This window comes from Natator depressus, chromosome 12, assembly GCF_965152275.1.
Source record: "Natator depressus isolate rNatDep1 chromosome 12, rNatDep2.hap1, whole genome shotgun sequence".
Taxonomy (NCBI): Eukaryota; Metazoa; Chordata; order Testudines; family Cheloniidae; genus Natator; species Natator depressus.
This window is the reverse complement of record NC_134245.1, coordinates 9033804-9061634: the sequence shown is the minus strand read 5'-3', so window position 1 is coordinate 9061634 and position 27831 is coordinate 9033804. Positions and strand designations below refer to the sequence as shown.

At 45.6% G+C, this 27831-nt stretch overlaps 1 protein-coding gene across 3 annotated transcripts in view; it reads left to right on the top strand.

The window, feature by feature from the left end:
• The window catches only part of GNAO1 (G protein subunit alpha o1), a 295457-nt gene that overhangs the window by 104502 nt on the left and 163124 nt on the right, over positions 1-27831 (top strand). The gene's annotated exons all lie outside the window — the stretch shown is intronic.

Sequence of the window (27831 nt, the reverse complement as noted above, 5' to 3'; positions counted from 1 at the left end):
GGACAGATTTTTTGTCACTAGCTGAGATGGCCCAAGGCATTCGGTTTTAACTAACAAAAAAAGGGAGTGATGGAACGAGAGCAATTGAGAGAGAACTGAGGATGAATGCTGGAGAAGGGAAACACGTTCTGCATGTACAATGGACGCCCCAAATGCCCCATACAGCAAGAATCTCTGAAGTGGGAAGCTGTTTGATACACATTAGGTTAATGCTTTTTCTTCTTCTGTCCTCCCCCATGCTATCCCTCCCCTGGTCCCCTGCAAAGTGCTGATACTGAGGGAAATCTCTCTCAGAGGAAAAAGAACAAAACAGGGATCAGATCCATGCCTTGCTAGGGAAACAAGCATTTAAAGCTCCAGTTGTGCAGTGTAAAAATGCTCCTATAAAAACAGAAGGCGGGTCAGTAGGTATAGGAACCCACCTCCTCGGGACAGTTCTGTAAAGTGCAAGGAGGTAAGGTTTTCAATGGCCAATGAGAAGTGAGGTCCACAGGGCTGAAAGCCCTCAGCAGTGAGTGGCTTTAGGCCATGGGGTTATTCCAGCTCAGCTCAGGGGATCTTCATGGCAGTTGCTTTGGCGAGGAACACAGGTTCTCCTGGTCTTTGTTGCTCTGCACAGCTGTAGTCAGAGCTCATTCACACAGGCTGCACTGAAGTATATATTGATATATTCCTTTATCCTTTCCCTTTACCCCGCGTTATCCAGGTGTCACTCAAAAGCTGTCCAAATAAGCTGCTGAATTTCCTTTGGATCTCAGTTGCCTTTTGCATAGACCAGCCTAAAAAAACACAACTTTCTAATATACAAGGTTGCTCCATTATTGATTCATCAGTCCATCTTCTTCCAGAATGTCTGTTCCCCAGAGCACTTCTGTATGTCCGCATCATGAATTCTAAGAGGAATGCATTCAAAGCAGCCACCAGAGTGTGTGCACAGATGGTCATTGCCATCCTTAATGTGCCAAAAGAACTAACCTGAGTCTAAAGTCAGTTTATTCACACCCTGGTCTGATGCGCCTGGCCCCATTCCCTATAAGAGGACCATATGAGAAAGGCTCAGTGACACGTTTGCAGAGGAAAGAAAGCATGAAAGTCCAGAGAGCTGGTGGAACAGGTGGCTCAGTGAAGTTTCGGTTGACTTTAGCAAACCAGGTTAATGCACAGCGATACCTCCCAGCTGCAGAACAGGTCATTATTCACTGAATAAAGGGTAGGGGACCATCCTTTTAGGATCATAGAATATCAGGGTTGGAAGGGACCTCAGGAGGTCATCTAGTCCAACCCCCTGCTCAAAGCAGGACCAATCCCCAATTTTTGCCCCTATCCCTAAACATCCCTCTCAAGGATTGAACTCACAACCCTGGGTTTAACAGGCTAATGCTCAAACCACTGAGCTATCCTCCCCCCAGCTTTTAGAGCTGAAGTGGCAGCTGTTCCCATAGATTATTGGGTGCGGAATATAGGAACCACAATAGAGCTAAAGAGAAATAGCCATTTCAATCTCTATTCAAAAGGAGAGCAGCTGGGAAAGTCTCTGGGCCTAATCCTCAGCTAGTGTAAATTGGCATACCCACGGTGACTTGAGTGGAGCTACTGCTGATTCACACCAGCAGAGGACTGGCCCTCAGTGGTTCAGTCCCGGCTGTTTAGATGGTGACGAGGGACATAAAGTGGTATTGGCTCCAACACAAGAGGAAAGAAGGCTCTGCCCAACCACTGTAGACTCATTTCACATCAATTAATATTTAAAACCAACTGGCTGGGGCTAAGGGCACTTATAACTGTTGGCACTGAAAGAAATAATAAATGGAAAGTGTAGTGCACTGTAGTGTAGGCAAGTTCCAGGCCCTGCAGAGGGAATAGGGAGTGACCACACAGCACTCCTCTGAAGATCAGGAGATCCACCAAGAAAGGACAAGCCTTCATGGCCCTCAAGTTATCTCAGGATGAGCATGGGACAAAACCTGGAGGAGAGCCAGGTGAGTAGGTGTCTCATGTGGGGGAGATGGATGGAATAGAGTGTTTTGTGTTTATAGAACCCAAACCTCAACCAGCAAAAGGTAGTTCATTGTCAATGCTCACAGAGCAAATTCTGCTGGGCTCACAATTCCATAGCACATCCAGCAGCAAAATCCAGGATATAGCACATTTCATCTGGGACTCTGTATTAGAATTGTTTCTGGGTATGTGTTTAAAATAAGAGAACATTAGGATTAAATAGCTGTGCCATTAGCTAGCATGTGCATGGTAATACATGAATTAATCACAGCAACGTACTGGGTAACATAAATGTCACCAAGGGATGGAATAAGGCTTTGGCATTTATTGATGAAAGGCAACACTCTGGACTAACCCATCAAATGGTGGCTTTGCTAAGGCAATGCAAACTATTCAGTCAACTGTATGTTCATACTAAAATTAAAAGGATAAATGGACCAGATTCAGTTACACTGGTGTAAAGCTGGAGTGATTCCAGTGTAGTCAAGAGTTACTCCAGTTTTCCACCAGCATGAGAGAGAGCAAAATTTGGCCCATTATTTTTACATAAAGCCTTAACCCGTGCCCCTTGAACCCGTTAAAAAATGCATTACACTGAGTCGTGCAGGATGGGACCATAACATCTGTGGATCAGTTGCATTAGGCACTTCACTGATGTACAGATGTGCACAAATCTGATCAAAATCTACAGAACCAAGACTGGCACGGGAGCTTACAAACGCAGCCCCATTACTTCAGCAGGATTCTGCACGGGGGTAACGGTTCATGCTAGCAAATCCTGTTGCAGGATTAGGACCTAAATGAGTGGGAGTAGCAGGAACCCAACACCCCTCAAAATCAGGCAGTAAGATTCCAAAGGATAAAACCCCACAAAATCAGCCACCAGGTCCTGTGCCAGGGGATTTCGGCCTGGTGCAATTCCCATTAAGTTAATGGAAAGGCTCCCCCTGACCCCGGTGGGAGTTGGAGCCTCAAGGAAGAAAACATGAGCCTAAGCCACAGTGCAGCAAGTTAGGTGAAAATGATGGAGGAAAATTGCATCCCTCACCCAGAGACTTTCCTTAATAAAAGAGGGAAAGGGGGAAGGGGTAAAGAATCATTTAAGACAAACTGACCTTCAGACAATACACTTTCACATTCCCATAGGGCCTTTCCTCCCCAGGGATTCCCAAAGCCTATTGCAACGGGCCAGATCCTAAAGTCCGTTCTCAGCCACACAGAGTAAGGACTGAGTAAAGACATCAGGATTTGCCCCAGCACACATGCAAGTAATCGCTTCACCATCACAGAAATGCAGCCCACTCTGGAGTGAAGCATGGTAGCTGCTTTACAGCACACAGAATGCCATGTCCAACTGTAGGGGGGATTTAGGAGGCAGAATGTAGTCACGCTCACCGGCATTTGGCCAGGATACTGGGTCTAACATCCCTTCTCCTGGATCAATCACTGTTCGATGTATGCTAACCACAAGTGGTTAGGGTGTTTGGAGTCATAGCTCATCCAGAAGATGGCACCTTCTGATGCACAGTGCTGCCTAGGGGCGTGTTATGGGACAATACAGACTCAGACAGTAGGGCATCACTTCACTCCTTCTGTAGCTGATGTTGTCTGAGTAAAGGAAGACGTCGTATCAATGATAAGTTACTATCTCGAACAGCCTTAAGTCCCATAGGAATGGCCGGTGCTGCCACTGAACTTGGGGCTGAAGAAATCTGTCCACACCAAGGTGATAGAATCTTAACATCCGTATTGCACAGCACCCTTGGGTGGCATTGCATTGTGCCATGCAGCCAACATGCAGGGCCTGAGCCTGCTCTCACTTCTGATTTACACCTGAGCTAGTCCTGATTGGTGGCAGTGTGAGTGAATTCAGAATCAGGCCCTGCATCTCCTTATGAAGTGCATAAGAATCTGCATACATTTTTATCTGGCTCTTGTCTTGGGCAGGAGAAAGGGAAACCTGTGCTTTTAACTGCTCTTAAACTTTTCTGCTTGTTGCCTAATCTAAGCCATAGCCCTAACTATAATTTAAAGTGAAATCTTATTCCATTGCTGAAGATTTTCCAAAAATATGCATCAAGTTTCTCACTGCCCCACCAAGCCTGAAAACCATCTAAAAGGATGCTCACCCCATATTCTTCCAGGTCAAGCCTTCTCCTTCCACTAAGGCAATCCTTAGAGGGAGTGTGACTGACCTCTGTCCACTACCTTGGGCAGGTGTGTGCCCCTCATTGATGCTTTTACCTTTCTCCTCCTCTTAATCTGCACAACACAGACCTGTGCAGCTGCTGTCATTCCTTCAAGCCTCTTCCCCTTAGTCTAGCTGCCATGTGCCAGATGAGGACGTGCTCACCCCAGCACTGCTAGTAAGATTGTTTCCTGCTGACTCACCACAGCAAGAGCAGATGCATTAGGCTGAATATTTCCGGCTCCCTATTTGGGTGAGGGGCAGGGGTGTAACCATAGCACCTTAGTCTTTAGGTCAGCAACTTTATAAAAAAGGACTTGAGAAAACGGCAGGTGAAATCTGAGCCTTGGAATTCCAAAGGGCTTCCAAGTGCTGCAATCCGCAATACATCTTTCAAATGCCATCCTTGGAGTGGGACTGCAAACTTCCCCCGACCTCACCACTAACAACCTCCAGCTTGGGTCCCTGCTCGCCGTCCTTCAGGGAATAGCGAGGTTTGGGGGGTATAAAAATGGTGTCTTTTGAGATCGTTATTTATTTGTTCACAGTAACAGTCACAGTGGGTCAGGCGGTGTCCAGACAGAGAAGAAGGAATGGCCACTGGCCCGGGGAGCTCATAAACACAGGCAGACAAGTTGAGGTTAGCAGGAACAGTCGCACCAACTAGCTTCGCTATAAGCAGCATGGCAGCAGTGAGTCTTTGAGGGGGATTTAAATGTAGAGGACCTCAGGAAGCTCAGACCATCCAGCTTGGAAGAAGGCACAGGGGTGTTTATGTGGGAAACTGACAAAGGGCACGGCAGGGGAGGGGCACTGGGTGGAAGTGTGATGAGGGCGGGGCAGAGTGTGACAGACAAGATGCCTGAATTTGTGGTGATGACAATAGTTGTTCCCATAGGCCTCTAAAATACCAGTCAGGTTATTCTGTGTCAAAGTAGGTCGGTCCAAATGGATAGAGCTGGGATAGGGCTAAGTTCTACCAGGAATACTGAGACTGAAGCACAACCCTGCTGATTCAATCAGTTCAACCCATCATTGCCCAAAAATGGGACTTTTTGAAAGTTATGGTCTTTAAAATGAGGGTTTATTATAGACCCTAGAGCCAGGTATAAGGGCCTGTCACAGCCCAGCCCTGTGTATTCTCTTTGCTCCTTACAACAGATCAATTACTCATTGCTACCAGTAGAGATTCTAGAATCAGAATTTAGCTGGCCATGTAGTTGATGCTCCACGGGGCTAATGCATGAGTTCACGTCTCTTCAGCTGCGGTATATTGGTTCTGCATTGATGACAATGCTTAGATTTTGGTCAGTAAATCAAGAATAGAGAATGATCCTCACATAGTGAAAAGTTCTCTATAATATGAGGTCCCACTTCTACACAGTCACTCTCCTAGGAAGCCCATGTTAATTCTACAGTGGAAACAAATTCTATCAGCATGTCATAGCTGTCAGCATGGGCTACAACCTGAGAACAGATTTTAGCTCAAAGAGAGAGCCAATTAAGTAGACAGGCTGGAGCCTGCCTTAGCACCAAGCAATCATTAGGCGCTCAAGTGGGGCTGAGTTAGTCTGTTTGTCTCACTTCACATGGATATTCAGGAAAGAAACTGACATGTAGCTTCGGGCCAAAATTTGATCCTATAACTGTCATCATATTGATTGCAAGTATCTATTTTTCCATAGTGCAGTAATAATAAACGGGCAAACTTTGGATCTGAGTATTTTAGGAAATGTACGTGTGCTTGTTCAGGGAAATAAATGTCTGATAGAAGAAATCCCCTGTGATTATTTGTGATGGAGAGAGAAAAACATCAATGCTGGAGAATGGGAGGAAGAACCCAAGTGGAAACATCCTATAAAATTTCATAGGGTTGGATCCAATAGGATTCTATAGAAAGCTATTAACTTTGTATAGTAATGATTCCACCAAGCTGTAGTACTGGATAGAGATTAGGATACGTTCTATAGGAATTTTGACCATTCTATAACATTCTAAAGCAGAGCCTAGTCCTCTCTGAAATTCCATATTGTGATCGAAAAAACCCATAAAATTCCATAGGGGAAGACAGGGCAATGTTGAATGAGATCAAAGAGAGGGGACAGAAATGTGCAATGTTGCTTTCTGGAAAATGCCATCTTCTTGAGCATTTGAAGTGCCAGCATGATATCTCTGAAGTCTGTTCTACATCATGGTGTCAACTGTGTTGTCATGGCAACATTTTAATCCTCACTTAAAGGAAAACATTTGGTCTGCTTTTTTGATTGTCTGTGAACCTATAGATACGTACCTGAATGTGCAGCAGGAAGGACTTGTGAAAGGCCATGCAGAACCGGACTAGTTCTCCTGCAGGATCAGAGTAACCCACACCTTCAAGTTCTGGTAACAGTTCCTCCATTCCGTTGAAGATGTCTCTCCCAGTGATGCTTGGAGCACAGAGTTCAGCTCTTAAAATTAATCTCTAGGAATAAGCTCTGCTGATACATATAAACATCACTTTATTGGGCCAGCTGAGGGGCCAATTGATTCAATCACACTTTAGGAAATAATTTTAGGTATGTGTCTTTCAGATAAAACTAATCCAGGCAAATTATCTGCCATGGGCTAGTTTTCTGTAGATCGGTGGTATTATACACACACACACACACACACGTCTTCCCGATTCAGAAAGGAGCTTTGTAGTGCACATCTGGACAATAAGTGGACAGAACAGATGGCATCATTTAAAATTATCCTTTTAATTTTGGTTTAAAGAAAACAGAAAAGGAAACTGGCTCTCTCAGGGGATTACTAACAGGAGAGGGACCACATGATCATCAGTTCCCCTCTGGCGCTAGGATCCAAACTGAGAAGTTGTCATCTGGCATCTGTTTGGTGACCTTTGTGAAAATGAGCTGGACTTCTCACAGCTCAGCTCTAAAATCCCCACCCCCAAAAAACCCTCCAGTATATTAATGTAGCACCCTTCATTGTAAAGGATCTCACAGTGCTTCTCTTCTCTATCCAGTGAAACAGACAACAAGGGCCATGTTCAATATCATCATAAGGAATAATTATTAGCGTATCCACAATATGATTTTGTTTGGCCTGCAGTTCAAATCCATTGGTGCCAAGTTTTTGTTGGCCCTCTGGGTGGTCACTTAATATAGATTTTGCTGTACGTGCAGTACCACTAAAATGCAGCTCCCTTTGGAGTGGAGACAGGAAGCCAGGGCCATTCCTCACAGCACGCTTGCACAAGAATGGAGCGAGGGGAACTGTATCAAGAACCTTAGGCAAACACCTGATTGTAAAAAGAGTCATAAGACCTTTTGTGTCCATTCTGTGCATTTAGCATCGCACTTGTTAAGGTTTCTTGTGTAAGCTCAAAAGCTTGTCTCTTTTACCAACAGAAGTTGGTCCAATAAAAGATGTCACCTCACAGACCTTGTCTCTCTGAGAGTAGTTTCCCAGACCTGAAGAAGAGCTCTGTGTAAGCTACAATAAAAGATATTACCCTCCCCTGCCGTGCCTCGCTAACGGATCCACAAACAGTTAAATAAATAGATGGTCCTCAGCTGAAATACTTCAAAAGGCCAGGGGGTGAGTTGAACTTGCCGAGGTTTGAATTGGTGGTTCCAAGCAGCCTAGGTCGTACACAGCCCATTAAATCATCTCCTCTGGCGAAGGACAAACGTTCATAGGGCACCATATATTATCACAACTGGCACTAGCTGAGGCCTTATTTCCAGTCTCAGCAGATGGGCTAAGAGTGGGATGAGCCATGGAGACTGAACTACCCTAACACAGTCTAGTGGGTAAGACACTGGACTGGGAGTCAGAAGAACTGGGTTCTATTTCCCGTTCTGCCACTGACCTGCTGTGTGACCTTGGCAAGTCATTTCATCTCTCTCTCTTCCATCTGTCTATTTTAACATAGACAGGACAGGGACAGTCTCTTACCATGTGTATATCCAGGGCTTAGCACAATGGGGCCTCCATCTCTGCAGGAGCCTCTAGGCACTACTGTCCTATCAATAATAATGATGAAAGATGGTCTTTCCCATGTCAGGGCTGAAGCACATCAATAGTACGGAAACTTTGCACAGCTAGTGCTTTGGCTCTTCTCTAATGCTGTCAATAAAGGATTTCACTGCTGGAGGATGTCAATCCAGCATAAGATACATTTTATTATAAAAATCCACCTTCTCCTCATCACTCCAATTAAACCAATGAAACAGAGGAGAAAACCTATGTGATCCCCTCGTGCCCTTGTTAGGATCTCTCCACACACAGATAAATAATATCACTTAGAAAATAACAGGTTTCAGAGTAACAGCCGTGTTAGTCTGTATTCGCAAAAAGAAAAGGAGTACTTGTGGCACCTTAGAGACTAACCAATTTATTTGAGCATGAGCTTTCGTGAGCTACAGCTCACTTCATCCGATGAAGTGAACTGTAGCTCACAAAAGCTCATGCTCAAATAAATTGGTTAGTCTCTAAGGTGCCACAAGTACTCCTTTTCTTTTTACTTAGAAAATAGTTTGTCCAGCCTAAGAATCAAATCTTCTATTTCCCTCAAAGCAGAGAGGTCAGTAGATTCTGTGAATCAGATCAATAGTGCAGTCTCTGCAGTTCTGCTACTTAATTCACACAATATATATAATTTGTCTGAGAGGAAGCAGGGGTGTACGCAGGCTGAGAGAGTCATAGCATTAGGAACCTCAGCATGGGATAATGGTAATATAACGGGACAAATGGACAGCTGGCACAAGCAGGTGCCATTCCATTGTCTTCAGAGCTATGCCTGCTTATGCCAGCAGTGACTTTGGCCCTTTGTGCAAATTATCAGGCTTTAACAAATGCACATTTTAGCTGATGAGCTTTGCTGTTTTACTGCTTACTGAATAGCTTGAAGTGATTTGCTAGTTTCCCCAGATTTGACTTTTTTTTGGTGAATTTGTTTTGATCACAAACCATTCTCTGCAAGCATGCGGTCTTCACTATGCTGGTGATGATTTGTCATCATTTGTAAAGTCAGGAGCACGGGGAAGAAAAAAAACATGTTTCTTTGCTCCCGTCAAGGCCTAGGTTCCTGTCACAGCAGATCTATGTATAAATCAATGTCTTTATTAAATCCAACCATAGATGAAGGCTAAAACCAAAGAGCGTTTAGGGAACTAGTGAGGGGGAGATCTGCACCCCAGTTTGAGGAAGTTACAGCCACCATTGGTGACCCAGATTCACCATCTTCTGAAAGGCCAGAAAGGAGGGGTTTTTTTGCAATTGACATCTGGCTAGAAGAGCACGATCTTTTTCCTCAGATGTGGACCTTGCTACCATCAGAAACCCCTATGCAGACTAGATTGCTACAAAGTGCTCTTTATGAGGCTGCGGACTGGGGCCACTTGGAAGCTCAAGTTAGTGCAGAATGGCATCATGCAGGGAGCACATTACTCAGAGCTGCTGATTAGTTTCCTGGTGGAGATCAAGGTAGTAGTTTTCCCCTGTAAAGCCCTAAATGGTTTGAGACCTACTCACCTGTGGGACCACCTCTGTTCTGTGACCAGCTTGCCACAATTTGCTATCAGCAGAGACATATAACCTGGAGCTCCTTTGATACAGCAATAAGGGGCTGCTCTGAGGGTCCTTGGTTCTGGAATTCATTTCCCCTGTTGATCTGCCAGCGTCTGGATTTGCTAACCTTCTTGGTCTGTGGTACCGCCTAACTTTTCTTTAAGGCCCATTGAAGTCAACGGAAAGGCTCCTGTTGACTTCAGTGGGTTTTGGGCCAGGTCCTTAGTGGATTTGGGAGTTATTGGGTGGAAGGTCTGGAGACCGAAGTTGATTTAGGTGGAATGTTGCGGCATGAACTGGTTGGGTGGGTGAGACTAAGTCTCTTTGTGGGAAGGTTCATTGACAAATGTGTAATAGGAACCTTGATGACTCAAGGTGCTGATATTTTCCAAACGTGACTTAAATTTTAGGACTTGCCTTCAGCTCTGGAGAATCACGAGAGAAATCAAATAAAATCCCACCGTATTGATTCTGTTCCCTGCCTGAAGAAAAGTGTAAGCACTCACGGTGAACTGAGTGCTGAACTGTAAATTCCAATTTCCAGGAATACTACACGTGTGGCTTTGAAATTTGCTTTCCACAAACATTTATATGGTTGTTTTGCTGGCACAAACGTTCATAGAAAATGAATGCAGACGGGGCCTGAGTGTGATCAAAGCAAATTTCTACATAAATTCAAACAAATATTCAAGGATAATTATTTACAGCATTCATCCAGCTCCACACGAGCCCCTGAAATATTTATGACAGGTTTCAGAGTAACAGCCATGTTAGTCTGTATTCGCAAAAAGAAAAGGAGTACTTGTGAAGTGAGCTGTTGCTCACGAAAGCTTATGCTCAAATAAATTGGTTAGTCTCTAAGGTGCCACAAGTACTCCTTTTCTTTTTGAAATATTTATGATTTGGTACCATTGTAAGTATGAAAGAAGCACCGTAGCTCTTACCTACAGGACTGGACTCTTCGCTAAGTTTGGAATGTGTACATGTGAACTTGAATAGTTCACGTTACATTATGTCAGTATCGCTAGCAACTGAAATGTGTAGTGAGAGATGCTAGCTCCCCTTCCCCAGGCAATCTTAACTCAGAGGGGTAGGTTTCCAGCAGATTTCACAGAGAAATAAACATCCCACTCCATTTATCATTAATGGGAGTTATGCATCTAAGGCCTGATTGAAAGCTATCAAAGCCAATGAAAAGATTCCAATTGACTTAAGTGGGCTTTGGATCAAGACCTTGGTTTCCAAATGCAAAGGTGAAAATACACAGTAACCATGGATGCACATTGCAGTGGGAGCTGCTGAGGGTGGTTACCTAGACCTTGGCAGCAGTCAGTAGCATCTGTTCTGATTCCATGGAGGAAGCAGCAGAGGGTTGCTGAAGTGTGAAGAAGATGCAGCCACAAATACAAAGCATATTGCACAGCCAAGTTGCCAAAGTCCAGGAATCGTGGCGCCAGAGACTTTAGAGATGGAAAAGGTCTATTCAGTTATCTAGCCCATCCTCTTGCCAATGCAGCATTGTTTCCTACTCTGTATTTTCTACTGCTATATCCAGTGTAACTTTAAATGTGCTACATAAATAGGCTTTAATCACTTTACTGGAAACTCATTGCCAGGAGGTGTGTCCATTCCCCTATTTCATTTCAACCTCTAAACTCTAATTATACCTATTTTATTATGCTAAATCGCTCTTCTTTGGCACTTACAGCCTTCTAATATGTGTATACTTTCATGTACCTGCCGTAGACCTCACTTCAGCAAAGTACTTAAGCATGTGCTAAGGTCCCATTGACTTCAATGGGACTGAAATCCATGCTTAAAGTACACTTCAGTACTTCGCCAGATCAAGGCCTGAGTGCTCAGCCCCTTGCAGATTGACATCACTGTCACTGAGAGAAGAGTTTGGACCTATGACTTTTGAGTAAGCTGGTTTCTATTTTGCTCAAGTTGTATTTTTTTTTTAAAATGATAGCAAAAAAGTTCAGCTATTTAGGAATCCGTTTGACTGAGGGGTTTCTTTTGGTTTAAGGTTTCACGAATCTCCCTAGTTACTCTGTGTCAGGATTGTCTCCTTCTTTAAAACAGTTTTCAAACCTGCTCTTAAATACCATGCCATGAAAACAGAGGCTAAGCATGGGACCTACATTTTCATAGTAATTTGGGGCATCCCAGGGTTTCAATGCTCAATTTCAGAGGGTCTGCTTTCGGACAGTGCAGAGCATTCACCTCGTGAAAATCATCAAGCTCCTCTAAGCTGTCTGAAGGTGGGCATCCAAATATTAACACACCCAAGATCCCTAGTCCCCTTTGAAAGGGGCAGGGCTACCGTTATCCCCTACTTCCCTATCAGTGTTGTCCTTTTCCATTTGGCAAATGTTAGAGGCAGGGAGGTTTCTTGTGGGGGTTTTTTAACATGGATTGGAGAGGATTTCTCAGTGACAAAAATGTTCTTATTTATTTCCAATTCATTAATAGATTTCAAGGCCAGAAGGGACCATTATAATCATCTAGTCTGACCTCTGCTATGACACAGGCCAAAGAGCTTCCCCAAAAATAATTCCTGGAGCAGATCTTTCAGAAACACATCCCATTCTGATTTAAAAATCACCAGTGATGGAGAGAGTTCACCATGACGCTTGGTAAATTACCCTCACTGTTAAAAACGTATGCCTTCTTTCCAGTATGAATTTGTCTAGCTTCAACTTTCAGCCATCGAATCACGTTATACCTTTGTCTGCTAGATTGAAGCACCCATTATCAAATATTTGTTCCCCACTTAGGGACTTGCAGACTAATCAAATCACTCCTTAACTTTCTCTTTATTACGCTAAATAGATTAAGTTCCTTGAGTATATCACGGTAAGGCATGTTTTCTAATCCTTTAATCATTCTCAGGGCTCTTCTCTGAATTGCAGAGCAGCTGACTGTTTTACTCTGAGATTTATTCTTAAAATATACCCGTCATGTCAGAGCTGCCAGGGTGGGATTGTAAAATAGAGGCAAAGCCACAACAAGCGAGGGCTAAAAAAGACTGACGCTTGTGTCATTAACGCGGGATTAATGATGAGAAAGCTGTGGTGTAGCTATTCACCTCTACAAAGATAGTGGCAGCATATGACTCGTCCTGGAGTCCAGTGGAAAATCATGGCATTGGGCTGCAATAGAAAATGGAAATGGAAAGCCATGTTTACAAGGGGCAACAGAGTGACAAAAAACAGTGATGGGTCAGCCTCACAAGGGACCTGATCCAAACCCCATAGCAGTCAGTGGAAAGACTCCCGTCAGGCTCCAGGATCAGTTCCTATCTATGTAAAGTTTAAATGCTTATCCAGATCTCCTTAACTGGGCTAGGCTTGCTACAGGAAGTGTGTTACTGGTGGCAATTTAGCAGGGAACGCAGATGTGCTTAGCAGTTGTCACAGGGCAACGTGCTGTCCTCCCTTCTGTGGGCTCCTGCATATGTAGGACCAGAATGTGCTGTTAGGACACTGGCTCGTACTGGGGGCAGCTCCCCACTGCCCTAACCCCAGGCAGAGCTAGGAGAGGGATTATGCCTCAGGAAAACACAATCCTTCCCTGCATGGCCCAGTGTGTGGATGAAATATGCAGGCTGCACTGTCCGTCAGAGCAATGCAGCCTGCTTCCTGCACATGCACCCAGCTGGTGTGGAGGGGAGAGAGGTCGGAGTCACGGCCCCACGTTTCTCCACTCACTTGGGGGCAACATGCTCTCCCAGCAGCTCACAGAGGGATCAGTCTCTGTGCTCTCCCAAATCACAATCTGGCCCTTTCAGCACTACTTCCTGGCTTGAAGCCAGAGAGTTATATTGGTTACAAAGAGAAAGTGGCCGTCAGGCAAGACTTCATTCATGCTTCCAGATTTCCTTCTGGGAGTTGCATAGGTGTGTCTGAATCTTTGCCTCTGAAGCCCTGGCTTTGCGAAACGCCCTCACACCTGGTTTGAGAAGGATCACGGAGTTTGGCCTTTTAAAATTATTCTCACTGCAGGTCTCCCACAACTGGTGCACAGACCCAATTCAGTCCTTTCTGAATTTGGATCTGATTTATTCCTTTGCATGTAAGGTGATCAGGGGTCATTGATGGCTTGGCACCTAGAACGTACTTCTCTTGACTCTGCTTTTGGAGATATACTATTAAATGTAAGCTCAAGAAATATAATTGACCTTAAAAATCAGAGATGAAGTGGCCAAGCCTAGCTGTGGAGCTCAGAGTACATGAGAAATAGCGTCTATCTCGGGCCCCCAGGTCAGACCCCAATGCACCTGTGCACCATTGAAAGCCACAGAAACATGAATCTATCTGATCAGCTCCTGCATATGTTCAAGTTCTGAGTGCAGCAGCAGCTCAAATACCTCTTGGCAAGAACATCTGTCGAATCAAGAACTAATTAGAAGCAGGTAATAGCTACAAAAGAGAAGGATTGGATCCAATACGCAAGGTGCTGCTTGGCTGCAATTGCAGCCATCAGAGGCAGACAAGCCGCTGTCGCAGTGCAGCGGTGCCTCCATTTACCCAGCGCAGCCCCGCCGGGGGGCTCAGGTACTGCATATGGGCATGTTTACGCAGTCTCCAAGTACCGTGTAGCACTCACCGAACGAGAGCGACTCACCGTGGTGCCATCATCACGCTTCGGCTCAGCAAGGGCAGCTGTTCTGGAAGGAGTTCATTCCGAGGCAGGTTGTGGAAGCTTAGGATTACGGTCACTTCAGAAGCCACAGCAGACCTCAGGTGACAGCCTACGGTGTGACGGAAATTAGACTATCACGCACACTGAGGCGGTGGGTCGGTCTCTGGACTTCCGTGTCCTAGGAGCACAGGCTGCATTTGCCTGCTGAGGCTGGCGGGGCACCTGCTGGGGTTTGAGTAGAAAAGCACAAACAACGTTTTCCTTAATGCCTCAAGCGCCTCCACATTGGAGCACCCCATTTCCTACAAAACAAGATTTCCCAGAGCTTGCCAAATCCAACAGAACCACGCGTCGCTCTTCAGCGGCTGCCAGGGCATCGACGCACCGCACGCCGCTTGCAGAGTGGTGTCCCGAAAGCCACTTGGATGTCGGCTGCATGTGGTATCCCCCCCTGCGCAGTAAACAAACATGGACGCTGCAGCAGTGCCTTTCATTCCCAGACCTCAGGGCGGTGTACAGGTCTCCCAGACCCCCGAGGAGGTAGAGAAGTATTAGTGTAGCTATAGGACAAAACAGGGAAACTGAGGTACAGAGCAGTTAAGCACCCCAAGTAGAGGCACTCCAGATCAGTGCATGTTATTGGAAAGTTGAGTCTCAGAGGGGGTAGCCGTGTTAGTCTGTATTCACAAAAACAACGAGGAGTCCAGTGGCACCTTAAAGACTAACAGATTTATTTGGGCATAAGTTTCATGGGTTATTGAAAAGTTGGGCAGTTCTATGTTTGTACAGCTCCTAGGAGCCTGGTCCATCACTGGGGTTCCTGGGAGCTACAGTAAGACAAATAATATGTAATCAAGGACTTGTTCAGTTCCATACTCTCTCAATAGCAGAGCCAGGAATAGACCCCAGCAGTCCTGAATCAAGGTTTGTATTTCTAACGCCTAGCCCTAGACAAATGAGCTGGCTACTGACATGGGCGGAGGAAGAGGTGTCAGTACTTAGAGTTTTTAAATGCCGTCGTCACAGTTCCTTGGTTTATTACTGAAACCTTTGTTCAAATCTCCCATCAGCCTCGAGTAGCACTTGCAGCTCAGGGCCGGGGGGCTGTATGACTCGGAGGATTGATCAGGAAATGCTGAGCCTTTTGCTGCTGGGTGGCTGGTTTGAACCAAGCCCAGCTGAGTAGTATCGGAGTGTTGTTACTATTGGATAATTATCAGTGCCCTTGTGATGACAGTGCAGAAGCCTGGGTGAAATAAGCTGGGGGTTCAGCCTATTTCCCTGGGGATGAGGATGCTCATCACAGAACCACCAGAAACTACTCTAGCTGGCGACCCTATGGGCAGTATCAGTAGGGAGGCCAAGGGTTACGAGGGGGGAGCAATGCGGGGGGGACCTTACCCTGTCGCTGCCCATTGTGTAACTGCTGAGTGGAGAAATACAGGACTTGGATCACCGGGGCTGTCAGTTTTGGCAAAGGCTCAAACAAATGATAGGAAAGTGCTGGTTTTGAAACACACGCCCACGAACAGTGGTGGCATGTGTCTGTTTAGCAGCCACTTGGTTGTTAGGAGCCCTTGATAGCAAAGTGCTTAAAAGCTTTCACGGGATACATGATCCATCAGTCAGAAGCCATTAGGATAATTGTGTTCTACTTTCCCTCCCTGCCTTTCTCCTCCCCAACCCCAGATTGCAGGGAGAGATGGCTCTTAGATTTACTCTCTTACCCATTTGAACGAGGTTTCTCTCCAGAGCACCAAGAAAGCAACTGTATTGCTTTAAATGCAAACACACTGATGGCTTTTTAGGAAGAGACTATCCAAGGGCTCCTTCTCGTCATTTGTCAAAGAGCAGACAGGATTGGTTTGTAAATTCTCAACCAGAGGTTCCCCACACAATACACTATGGAGCTCAAAAGTGATCCCTCCCAACCCCTGGTTATACCCAGTGCCAGGCGAAGGCAAAGAGAGAAGGCTGAGGTCCACATGGAAAGATGATAAAGAGATGGGACTGAGCATCAGATGGAAAGCAAGATGTACAGGAAAGTCAGCAAGGAATGTGCCCTGCTTGAATTGCTTTACACGGTAACTCCTGATTCACTTGCACTAGCTCTGCTCTGTCTTCCTTGCCTACTGCATCAAACCAGACATGGAGATCTACAATCATCTCTGCCACTAAGCCCCACATGACTTGTTGGTGAATCCCTTTACTGGTCCTTCCATCTCTTCCAGTCAGTTCAATAAATGGCCAACAGCTCAGGAAGTGCCACTTAGAAATATTGCTTGGTGTCAGCAAAGTGACCAACTGGCATCTAAAGCCTTGGGCCTTTCCCAAACTCAGCTGAATTTCTGTACAGGGCTCATGCACTTTACACAATTGAGAAATGAAGCCTACATCCTGCTCTTATTTTCAAGTGGGGTTTTCAAAAGCACCTGTGTGATTTAGGAGCACACACTCCATTGGAAGGCAATGGGTCTTGTGCTCTTAAGTCAATCAGGCTCTTTCAAAAATCAGACTATAAACAATAACTACTGTTCTCTGCATTAGTGCCAAAGGCTCCTGTGCAGTTATTCTTAACCTAGCCACCCCAACAGAGCAAATTCCCCTAAGAGACCTGCAGTTCATTTAGATAATTTTCAAGTACTCTCTCCCCTTCCAGGGCCTCCTCATCTTCCGTGGCTTTGTACTCCTCTTTCTCTCTGTTCTTTGCTTGCAGAGTCCTGGCTAGATCTCTCTTCTTTCAGATTCTCCATCTCCCTCTTCTTCATGCGCTCTTTCTTCATGCCTCCTCCAGTCTACCAAGGCTCCTCATAGTGACTCTGGACCCTGCCGCCCTCCCTTCCACAGCCACCCAACTGCATTTAGTCCCAATGACACTCCACTTCCAGGCTTCCTCCTGGATACTTTCTTTGGTACCACTCATTTTCCACACCATCGGCATGATTCTGATCTCACTTAGATGGCATGAAACCGGCGAGAGATCATCTTGTGGCCTGAAATCTGATGGACTGGCAATTGGCGAGGAAGTGGGCCGTCATTCAGATTCCCAGCATCGCTGATAGCGTAAATGAGAATTCTGATCTCAATAAACGCCATCTAAAAATAGGTCTCTCTCCGTGCGTGACCAGGTTCAGAATTCTCCAGCATAGATTTCTCCTGTTATCCCTGTTCTGAGCATTTTGGGACTGCTCCACACAGTATGTGAGTCAGTTTGTCCAACAGCTATTTCAGAACATTACAAACCGCCCAGCTATTTGTAAATATATGTCCTTTATTAACTGAATTTATTTTCATCAGCATTTTCAAACGTTTACAAATACAGCTGACTCACTCTGCTTAGTCATTTTTAAAGAGTGACAATATTTATTTTCTAAATGCCTTAAATAACATGCATATTATTTGAATGTTTCCAGATGTGAACTGAAAATATTTAGCGAGGCAACCCTGGTCTTCAATAGCTCTCTCATGAATAACTTCCATAACAGCCTAAAATTTAAGTCTGGTGTGTGCAGGGGAAACCTCTTGCTCGTCTCATTTAATATTATTTAACATTTATTCGGCACTTATAGTGTTAGGCTTGTTGCAACTAGTAATAGACATGGACCCTGTGCCAGGGGCTTTGTAATCTAAGAATAGGCAAGGAGGGACCTAATGGATGTGGTCCTGAAAACTCTTTATTCCCATGCCCTGAGGAAACTGGGAATGCGAGATGGAGGGGTGAATCATAGGGTAGAGTCTAGAAGTTTCATCCAAGATTCAATAATGTCAGAAATAGACACAGCCACAGAATAGCAGGGTTTCTCCCCTTCACATAGCATTTCTGGGATTCTGCAAGGAATTGTAGGTAATTTGGAAAGGGGCCGGGTCATCCTGTGACCCTGGATTTTTGCTGTCGGCGTCTGGTCCCCATTCTAGGTGGTGAAGTCTGGTGGTAGCAATATGTCCTGATTGCAGCCATCTCCATTGTGAGATGGTAAGTAGATATCAGGAGGCACATCCTCAGCGGCTGCACTGAAGTCAATGGAGCTTGGCTGATTAACTATTTGGGGAAATAGGGCCAAAGCCTTAATTGGTGTCAATGAACAGAGAAATGCCGGGATTACTCAACCCAAACTTCTCACCCCACACTGAGAGAGGAGAAGGAGGACAAGTCAGTGACCAGCCATCACAGAATGCATACAGGCCAGCAGAGCAACCTGATGCCATGTATTAAAAAAGCTTTTACTTCTGAGATAGTGGGGAGGAGTAGAAGTCAGATCCCTTGGATTCTATTCCTGCCTGCTGCAGGCACACTGCGAGGAGCTAGGTCTTCATTCTTCCTTTCCATCATCAGCTATTGTATCCTTTGCTGCAGCCAGAGCCCTTGCAGGGGCAACCTAGATCCAGATTCCAGTCCCATTGCCACCCTTCTCTGCTATCTCGGCTTTATGAAGGGCAGCCCTTACACTACTTCTGTCCAGCACAAATCTTTTCTTACCCCATTTTTCTTACTCATCATTTGATGTACAAAATACTGGATCACAAAACTGAGGATATTAAGTAGACAGTGCCACTGATGTTAACCCTTTGCAGGCTGTAGTCCCGCTCTGCTTATGTTCATACATACCTCACATCCATTAAGCAGAATTCCTTAATTCCTGTCTCGAAAATGCTAGCATGCCACACTGCATTTCAAGCGTCTGCGGTAATGCCTGCATCCCTGCTCGCGTCACCCAGTGGAAGGCTCTTTCTTGCTCACTTTGACTGCAGCAGGGGCAGAGTGACATGACCACCTCTGGCTCGGTGGAGGTTAGTTTCATTAATTGGTGTGCTTGCAGCGTACGGAGGCTCCTGCTGAGCCTTGCCTGTAAATCTGAATGACAGCCGATTCCGTCCTAAGTTTGAGAGGAGCCCAGACAGGGTGAAGAGGCTGAAATGAAAAAGCCATTTCGTGGCCTGTGGCCGAGAAGCCTCAGCCTTCCAGAGACGAGATTCTGCTGAACCGATGAGCAAGGAGACTGCGAAAATGGCCTTGAATTTCCAGCCAGTGCTCCATCCTTCTGCATTCAGAAATCACACCGCTGCACACGCCCCATCCAAGAACCATTCTACCCTGTTTCTGTCAGATACACAGCAGCTGCTTGTTACAAGCTCCCTCCATACGACTGACAGCTTTCACTCCTTAGAGCTCAACTACCTGACCCAGAGTGCAGACTTATTGCACCCTGTTAAGGAGATATGCTCTCTTACTAGGGTGACCAGATGTCCTGATTTTATAGGGACAGTCCCAATACTGGGAGCTTTTTCTTATATAGGCGCCTATTACCTCCTACCCCATCTCGATTTTTCACGCTTGCTATCTGGTCACCTTCTCTCTTTCACTGGAAAAGGAGATGCAGAGTGACTGAAGTTATATCCATGAGTCCCTACTGCACCTTTTGGTGTAATGCTGCATTAATCATTTGGGAGTTACCCCAATACAAAGAGCAACCATAGGAGCTGCCACACATGGAGAGAGTAATAGCTAGTCTTCAACAATAATCAATACTGGACACCTCAGGGGAATACTTAAAGACACCATGTAGTAATACAGGTAAGTGAGCAATATTACACCACGGAGATAAACCTCATCTGCTGGGCAGTTTATATCCCAAAGTGTGATGGGGTGCAACTCACCAATGCAGCACCTCCTGCTGTCCATCTTGGGAATTATCTCTGCACCCTCTTCTGGTGGTGTCTCGCCCGCTGTCATCTCTGCTCCTGGACCCATGTCACCCCAAGGACCTTCTGGCTATGCCACACTCTGTGCTCCCCCTTCCGGAGGAACAGCAGTCAACTGTCCAGCCACTTCCTCAGTGGTGAGTGGGGGCAGGGAGGGAGGGGGCCAGCCCTGCCCACTACTCTGGGTCCTGGCCCAGGGATCCTGTAGAGGGCAGCTGCATGCTGCATTCCCTCCAACCCCTCAGTCTACTTCCCTGGGCCACTTCTCCACAGCCCCACCACCTTCTCCGCCCTGGTCTCAGGGCCTCAGCATGCCAACAGTCATCCGGGAGCTTGCTCTCACTCCCCTGATCCTGCCCAGCACTGCTCTGTCCAAGGTGCTGGCTTTCTTCCTCCTGCAGGGCAGCCAGTCCTCCCTCCTTGAGTTCCAGGGAGCAACTCAAGCTGCTCTGCTCCAAAGCCCTTCTTATATGGACAAGCTGCTTGGATTGGATTGGATTATATTGATTGGCTGCTCCTTCCAGACCCTCTCTTATTGGCTGCCTCCTGCGCAGCCTCCCTAGGGCCCTGTTAACCCTTTATGGGCCATTGTGGGCCAGACACTACATCACACCTTGTAATAAATCTAGCCCTTGTAATAAATGCTGCTCTTATTAATATGTCTGATCAATTTTTAAACACACCGTGTTATTTGTGCCTCATTCAGATCCTGTGGCAGTGAGTTTCACAGATTAAATATGCATCATGTTAAAACATACTGCACTATTATTTCCATGCAGAAGACCCAGCAGGGTACTGTGCATTTGCGGGGTGTCAATGATGGTCAAACATTCGGAGGGACCAAAGAACCAGTAGCAACTCTCTTTTTATTTAGGATCTCGTAGAGAAGATGACCTCAAGGTATCTTGGCACATGAAGCTAGATGAGTCAAACTCAAGACATCTAATACAAAAGAGATAAATATTTATTATCCTGGATCATGGATTGAAGAAATGATGCTTTGCACTTATATGGTGCCTTCCAGCAGAGGATGCTGAATTGCTTTCGATTGAGTGAATTAAACCTCCGTCAGGAATACAGAGCTAGCTGTCCATCCTCTTTCTGGTCTCTGAGATCTCAGGTCTTTAAGCCTTGTTTGTTTGAGGGTGGAATGTCTCATTCCTTCCACTGGGACCTGGATTCACTCCCGCCAGTATATCAACAGTATATCAACTGTTACTGAGCAGACCCATCTCGGTTTGGGCACCTGCTTGATCCTCCCTTCAGCAATCTGCAACTTGTGATATTGGTCAGACTTCTTAAAACTAAGTATTTTTATTCAGTCTTGGGAACAAAGCATCGGAGGAAAACTACACACACACATTTAGTCTCATCTAATGCTTCTGCATGAGCTAACCAGTTAAGTTACAGGAATAGAACAGAATCAACTTATATTCTCTTAGCAAGCCCAGCTACTCCTGTGGGCCCCTCAATCTGGTTAAGCAACTATTAGGAAGGGACTCCTCCTCTTCCCCCTCTGCTCAGCTACCCAGAGAAAATACCCCTTCTTATCTGTGGTATAAATACACAATGCTAGTGACAGATCCAGACGCTATTATAGCACACCCCCACACTTGTCGGAGCCTCTTAACCCTCCTGAGGGGAAGGGGAAGTGCTTAGAAATGATTGAGTTACAGAGGCGTGGAATTACTTGTGCCCACGATTGCAAAGCAGTGTGGAATCTCTTGACAAAAACCTGTGCTCGTGAGCTTCAGCGGAGGTATTCCTGGGAGGGAGGTGAAGGAGAAATTCAGCTAGAGGGACATACCCAGTTAGCGCTGAGAGGTTTGTTACTGATCGGAGACGGAGAAGAAGAAGAACGTGGGTGAAATTCTGGCCTCAAGGAGGTCAGTGTCAGTTTTGCCTTTGACTTCAGTGGGGGCCTGTGCATGTGGGCGGAGGGAAAGCAATCACGCTCCTGATTCAGTTTCCAGAGTGTAATTCCGAGTATCACTGGCTATTTTCCCAAGGCAGGAATAATGACAAATTCTGCAGTCACATATAAAAGCCCAAAGATCTGTTGTGAAATGGTATCGTTTCGCAGGATGGTGATGTTTAACCTTGTGGTTAAGGTAGATGCAGAAAACTAGGAGATACGATCGGTCTGTGTGTCCGGTTTAGTTTCTTTGATAGCTAGTCCCCCGGGGCTCCGAGGCGCCCCGTTCTTTCATACTGGAGATCTGCATCGTCAGCATTTCTCCCCTGAACCACTCTGGGCCACACAGCACATTCTTTCAAACTGTCAAAGCCTGCCCGGGAGCTGACACTGAGAGCTTGTTAAAGCCAGAGTGAATCTCATCCACAGGAGTTAAACACTGTGGCTCAGGCAAGCACGAATTTCCTCCTTTTTGTTGTGATCTTCATTTTGCAGGTCTGTGGGAGGCTTAGGCTTGCAGGCGTTTTTTGCTGGTGGTGTGGAGGCTGTTGGATGCGCTGTCCCTTAAAAGCCAGCAACGTCAGACATTTATTTGTAACATTCTTTATTTGTAACATTCAATGGAATGAGCACAAGTCTCACCTCACTCGCTTTGGTCTTACAGCAGTCTGACTGCACTGGCTTCAGAGGAATTACTCCCGGGTCAGCGAGAGGAGAATCAGGCTGTGTGCATGGGTGGGATCGGGGAGGGGGGACTCATTTTAAACAACATGTGTTCCATCCTGCGAGAACAGCCCCACCAGTTGTGATCGATCCCCGTCACAGGGCAGTACATGTGGAGCTGTTTTAAAGGTTTGGGGTTTGTTTTATTTATTTTATATGTCAGGGATTTTTAATGCATATACAGTGTGATTGCACTGTATATATTTGAGGCCGGGTGTTGAAGTGAATGTGCTACACACACATACACACAAGACAGGATGTTAAGTGTGAGCACAGCAGAACAGAGTGAGATAATGCTCTCCGGACAGGTAATGGGGAATAAGAAAGGAACATACAATTGTGGGAGCAAGTGAACAGGAGAGAGAAAATAAGCCCATTAATAAATACAGGGCTGGGACCAACGATGATTCTCAACTAGCTGGGCACTGGGGAAATTAAAGAGGTTTGGACAATTCGGGCCCTACTCTGCTGTGCTCTTACACTGGTGCACACTTTGCCCACCCCATTTGCAGCCCACAAGCTCTAGGGTAGAAAATTGCAGCTCCCCAGAATGAAACATGGCAGTTACAGAGCGTCTGTGAACCTGGAGGGCACACTACCTCCCAGTGAACCCTCTGAGGGGGGGATGACAATACTGGGTCAGACCAATGGTCCATCTGACAGTGGCTGATGCCAGATGCTTCCAAGGGATTGAACAGAACTGGGTAATTATCAAGTGATCCAGACCCTGTCGCCCAGTCCCAGATTCTGGCAGTAAGTGACTTAGCGACATCCAAAACATGGGGTTGTGTCCCTGACAATCTTGATGAATAACCATTGATGGACCTATCCTCCATAAACTTAGCTAATTCTTTTTTGAACCCAGTTATACTTTTGGCCTTCCCAACAATGAGTTCCACAGGTGGACTGTGTGTTGTGTGAGGTACGTCCTTTGGTTTGTTTTAAACCTGCTGCCTATTAATTTCATTGGGTGACCCCTGGTTCTTGGCGATGTGAAGGAGCAAATAACACTTCCTGATTCACTTTCTCCACACCCGTCATGATTTTATAGACCTCTGTTTTAATCCTCCATGCCCTGAGTTGACTCTTCTCTGAGCTGACCAGTCCCTGTCTTTTTAATCTCCTCTTGTATGGAAGTTGTTCCAGACCCATAAGCATTTTATTTTTGGAAACAAGTATGGCACGCAGTATTCAAGGTGTGGGCTTACTATGGATTTATACAGTGGCATTATGATATTTTCTGTCTTATTATCTATCCCTTTTCTAAAGGTTCCTAACATTTGGTTAGCTTCTTTGACTGCCGCTGCACATTGAGTGGATATTTTCAGAGAACTGTCCGTGATGACTCCAAGATCTCTTTCTTGAGTGGGAACAGCTAATTTAGACCCCATCATTTTGTGTGTATAGTTGGGATTATGTTTTTCAATGTGCGTTACTTTGCATTTATCAACATTGAATTTCATCTGCCATTTTATGAGATCCTTTTGTAATGGGTCACAGTCAGCTTTGGACTTAACTGTCTTGAATAATTTTGTATCATCTTCAGACTTTGCCACCTCAGTGTTTACCCACTTTTCCAGATCATTTATGGATATGCTGAACATCACTGGTCCAAGTACAGATCCTTGGGGGACCCCGCTATTTATCTCTCTTTACTGTGAAAGCTGACCATTTATTCTGATCTTTTGTTTTCTGTCTTTTAGCCAGTTACTGATCCATGAGAGGACCTTCCCTCATCCCATGACTTAGGAGCCATTGGTGTGGGACCTTGTCACAGGCTTTCTGAAAGTCCAAGTACACTATATTGACAGGATCACTGTTGTCCACATGCTTGTTGATTCTAATCTATTAGAATTAGTTGAGGGTGAGGCATGATTTCCCTTTACATAAGCCATTTTTGACTCTTCCCCAACATATCATGTTCATCTATGTGTCTGATAATTCTGTTCTTTACTAGAATTTCAACCAATTTGCTTGGTACTGAAGTTAGGCTTACTGGCTTGTAATTGCCAGGATCACCTCTGGAGCCTTCTTTAAAAATCAGTGTTACATTAGCTATCTTCCAGTCATCTGATACAGAGGCTGATTTAAGCGATAGGTTACATACCACAGTTAGTAGTTCTTCCAGTTTCACATTTGAGTTCCTTCAGAACTCTTGGATGAATATGATCTGGTCCTGATGACTTATTACTCTTTAATGTATCAATTTTGTTCCAAAACTTCCCCTATTAACACCTCATTCTTGGACTGATTCACTCAACTTCATTCAACCTCTGTAGCTCTTTGGTTTTTTTAAACACTAAAATGCAGTGATAACAAGTGATTAACGATCACTGTAGAATGAAGAGATGGGTTTTTAGCCCTGTGCTTCAGACCAAATTCCAGTTTCAATAACGGCCACCCCACTTACCTAAATCTCCTCTGACTTTTCAGTTGGCTACGGCATTCTTCTTCACTTATGTCCTAAACCACAGTGTGCGGTTTCTTTGATGTTAAACATCAACCATGCTGTGCCCCAGATTGGTGTCCCTCACCAGTGTGTAAGTGACACTACCTCTGCAGTTTGCTAAGTGCTTTGGGATCCTTCTTTGTGAAAGACACCATATAGAAGTTCCTATCCTGTATTCTTTATTCTCCTTAATAGACATGTGATCCATGGTCAGTAATAGTAAGGCACAGGGAAGATTCTCTTGCAAAGATTAGGAGTCCTATAAATCATGCTAGTAAAGGATATCCCACAGGAGTATTTGTGCTCAATCTGCCTTTGGATCAGTTCCTTTGCATCAGTTCCTTAGCTTTCAACTGTTTTATTTATACTCCTAAGTAACTTGCATGCATTGTCACTGTAAAAATCCTACATAGGTTTTCTTTAATGTGTTAAATTAGCCTTAGCAGTTGATAAGCCATGCTTATTATCTTCAGTTACTGTAATATCGGATATCCAGTGTGTGTTGTTGGAGTATGCTTGCTACTGAAAAGTTTTTCATTTTATTTAAAGGCAGAATTACTGGAAAGGTTGTTTTAAGAATTACAATGAATTAAAAGCCAACTGCAGGCTGGAGTTGTGTGTGGACTGAAAAGGCAAAATGTACGTTTCTGGAAAGCAAATTAAAGAAACAAAATCTTGGCAAACAGATGTGTTGAGCAGTTAGTAACGGGCTACAGAGCCTCTTACTTGTAAGGTCTCTGGCTCAAGTGCATCCCAAATGCACTGTAAGTCACTACCATCTGGTGACCCAAGCAACATCAGACCAGTTTCTAGTGGGAAGGTGTCTACATCACAAACGTGACTTTCGCTGGCAATTTCAGCAGTGGCACCAAGGACTTAGTGGCCCCTCTAGGAACCCAGTTGAGGCATGTTAGTGGGACAGTTCTGCCCAGGCTGTACCTGATGGCTTCAAACGTGTGGCAACATGACACATTTTACCAACATTAAATTCACCCCAAGTGCTGTCTTTCTTTCTCTGTGCCATTTTTCTTGCTGTCCTCCCACCATTAAGGGCAATAGACTGAACTAGGCAGGATAGAGTTATCTCAATTTTCATGCCAAAAGTACTCATGGTGGCAGCTGCACATAAGAGGACATTCTCCCTGGACAGAGGGTAGGTGGCACGAACACCATCATCTCTGCTGCACCTGGAGAGGGGCAGGAATCACAGGATGCCAAGGGTATGCGCTGATTCAGCACATTTCCTGGGGCGCTTCCACCGGGGCCCAGCTGCAGATTCAAACTCATTCTGTCGGCCAGGCCGGCCTACACCAGACCCCGAGCGTATCGATATCTAACTCCCTCCCGCAGAGCAGGGATTTCAAGCCATTTGTGCTGCTACACATTCTCCAGGGGACTTTTCGTCACCTCAGCCTGGGTCCCACCAACAGAACCCAAGGAGTGAATTGTGCCCCATGTGTTTAAAATGAACAGGCTCAACCCATAAGTTATGTGAGAGGAGGGACTATTAGGGCACATCTGCAAATAACAATAGCTCCTGTAGTCAGAAAGTCTTCACCTCTAGCCTCATCAGGCCCTCTTGGGAGGAGGACATGTTCTGCTTTGAGGTTTTCTGAAGATTAAGCTGCTTGTCAGTGCTCAGATCCAGCCCCCAGATACATTTGTCTCAACCCAGCCAAGGACCCTGAGGATTAAGGAAATGGACGGGCCCTCCTGCCGTGCCCCCTTTATTGTGTCCCCCTTCTCCTTTCACGTCACCCAGCATATAGGGAGGGAGGCTTGTGGGGCGGGGTGAGGGGACATCTTCTCACCTTGCTTGTTTGACTTTCCTTGAAACTCAAGCTATCCCCAGGAATTTATTCTTTGATGAGTGTTTAATGAGAAGTAAGGACCCAAAGCGAGGTCAGCGCTGAACCCAGTGCACATCCTTGCCTTCTGCCAGCTAAATTCCAGCTTGATGTCAACAGCAATTATCCCCACAAGCCCTCGCTAGCTGCGTGGTACATTCAGCTGGTGCCAGCACATCCATTATAAATCCTCATTTACAAGAGCTGCAGGTTATTGCCTCACTGGGAAAAATGAGCTCGAGCTTGAAAATGCCCATGTCCAGGAAGATACGTTTCCTTTTAAGCAAATGTATTATTACTGGTTCAAATCCTCCCCTGCTTACTAGGGGCCAGGATCTGTTTCTTCCAGCTGGCTACTCTGATCACTGTGAATGGTGTTAGTTACATTCCTAGTGGAGAAAGTGCACTTGGCTCCTTTCTTGGCAGTTTCAGCAGAGGCCGAAGATTGAATGGGCCAGGGAGACTCAACTACTCTCTTGGCATCTAGATCTGGATTGATTCCATCCATGCTGCGTTTGAAACACATGGACAGGCAGCGCAGGGAAGCTTTCAGGTAGCCTGCAGAGTGCCTCTCCCGACTTTGCCACTCTACCCAACCGGCTGGAATTTGTGCCTTTGTTTCCTTTCCCCCTCTCGTGATAGGATGATCTTTGAAGGGCCAAATGCTTATCACCTCCGTACCTTCCCAGCGTCACCATGGTTACATGACGAGCCTGTTCCTCCCAACTTCCGACAAGGCACAACGTTCTTCTTGGGAGGGAAGTGTCGAACAGCCTTCCCCTCTCTCCTGTGCCAGCAGCAAAGCTTC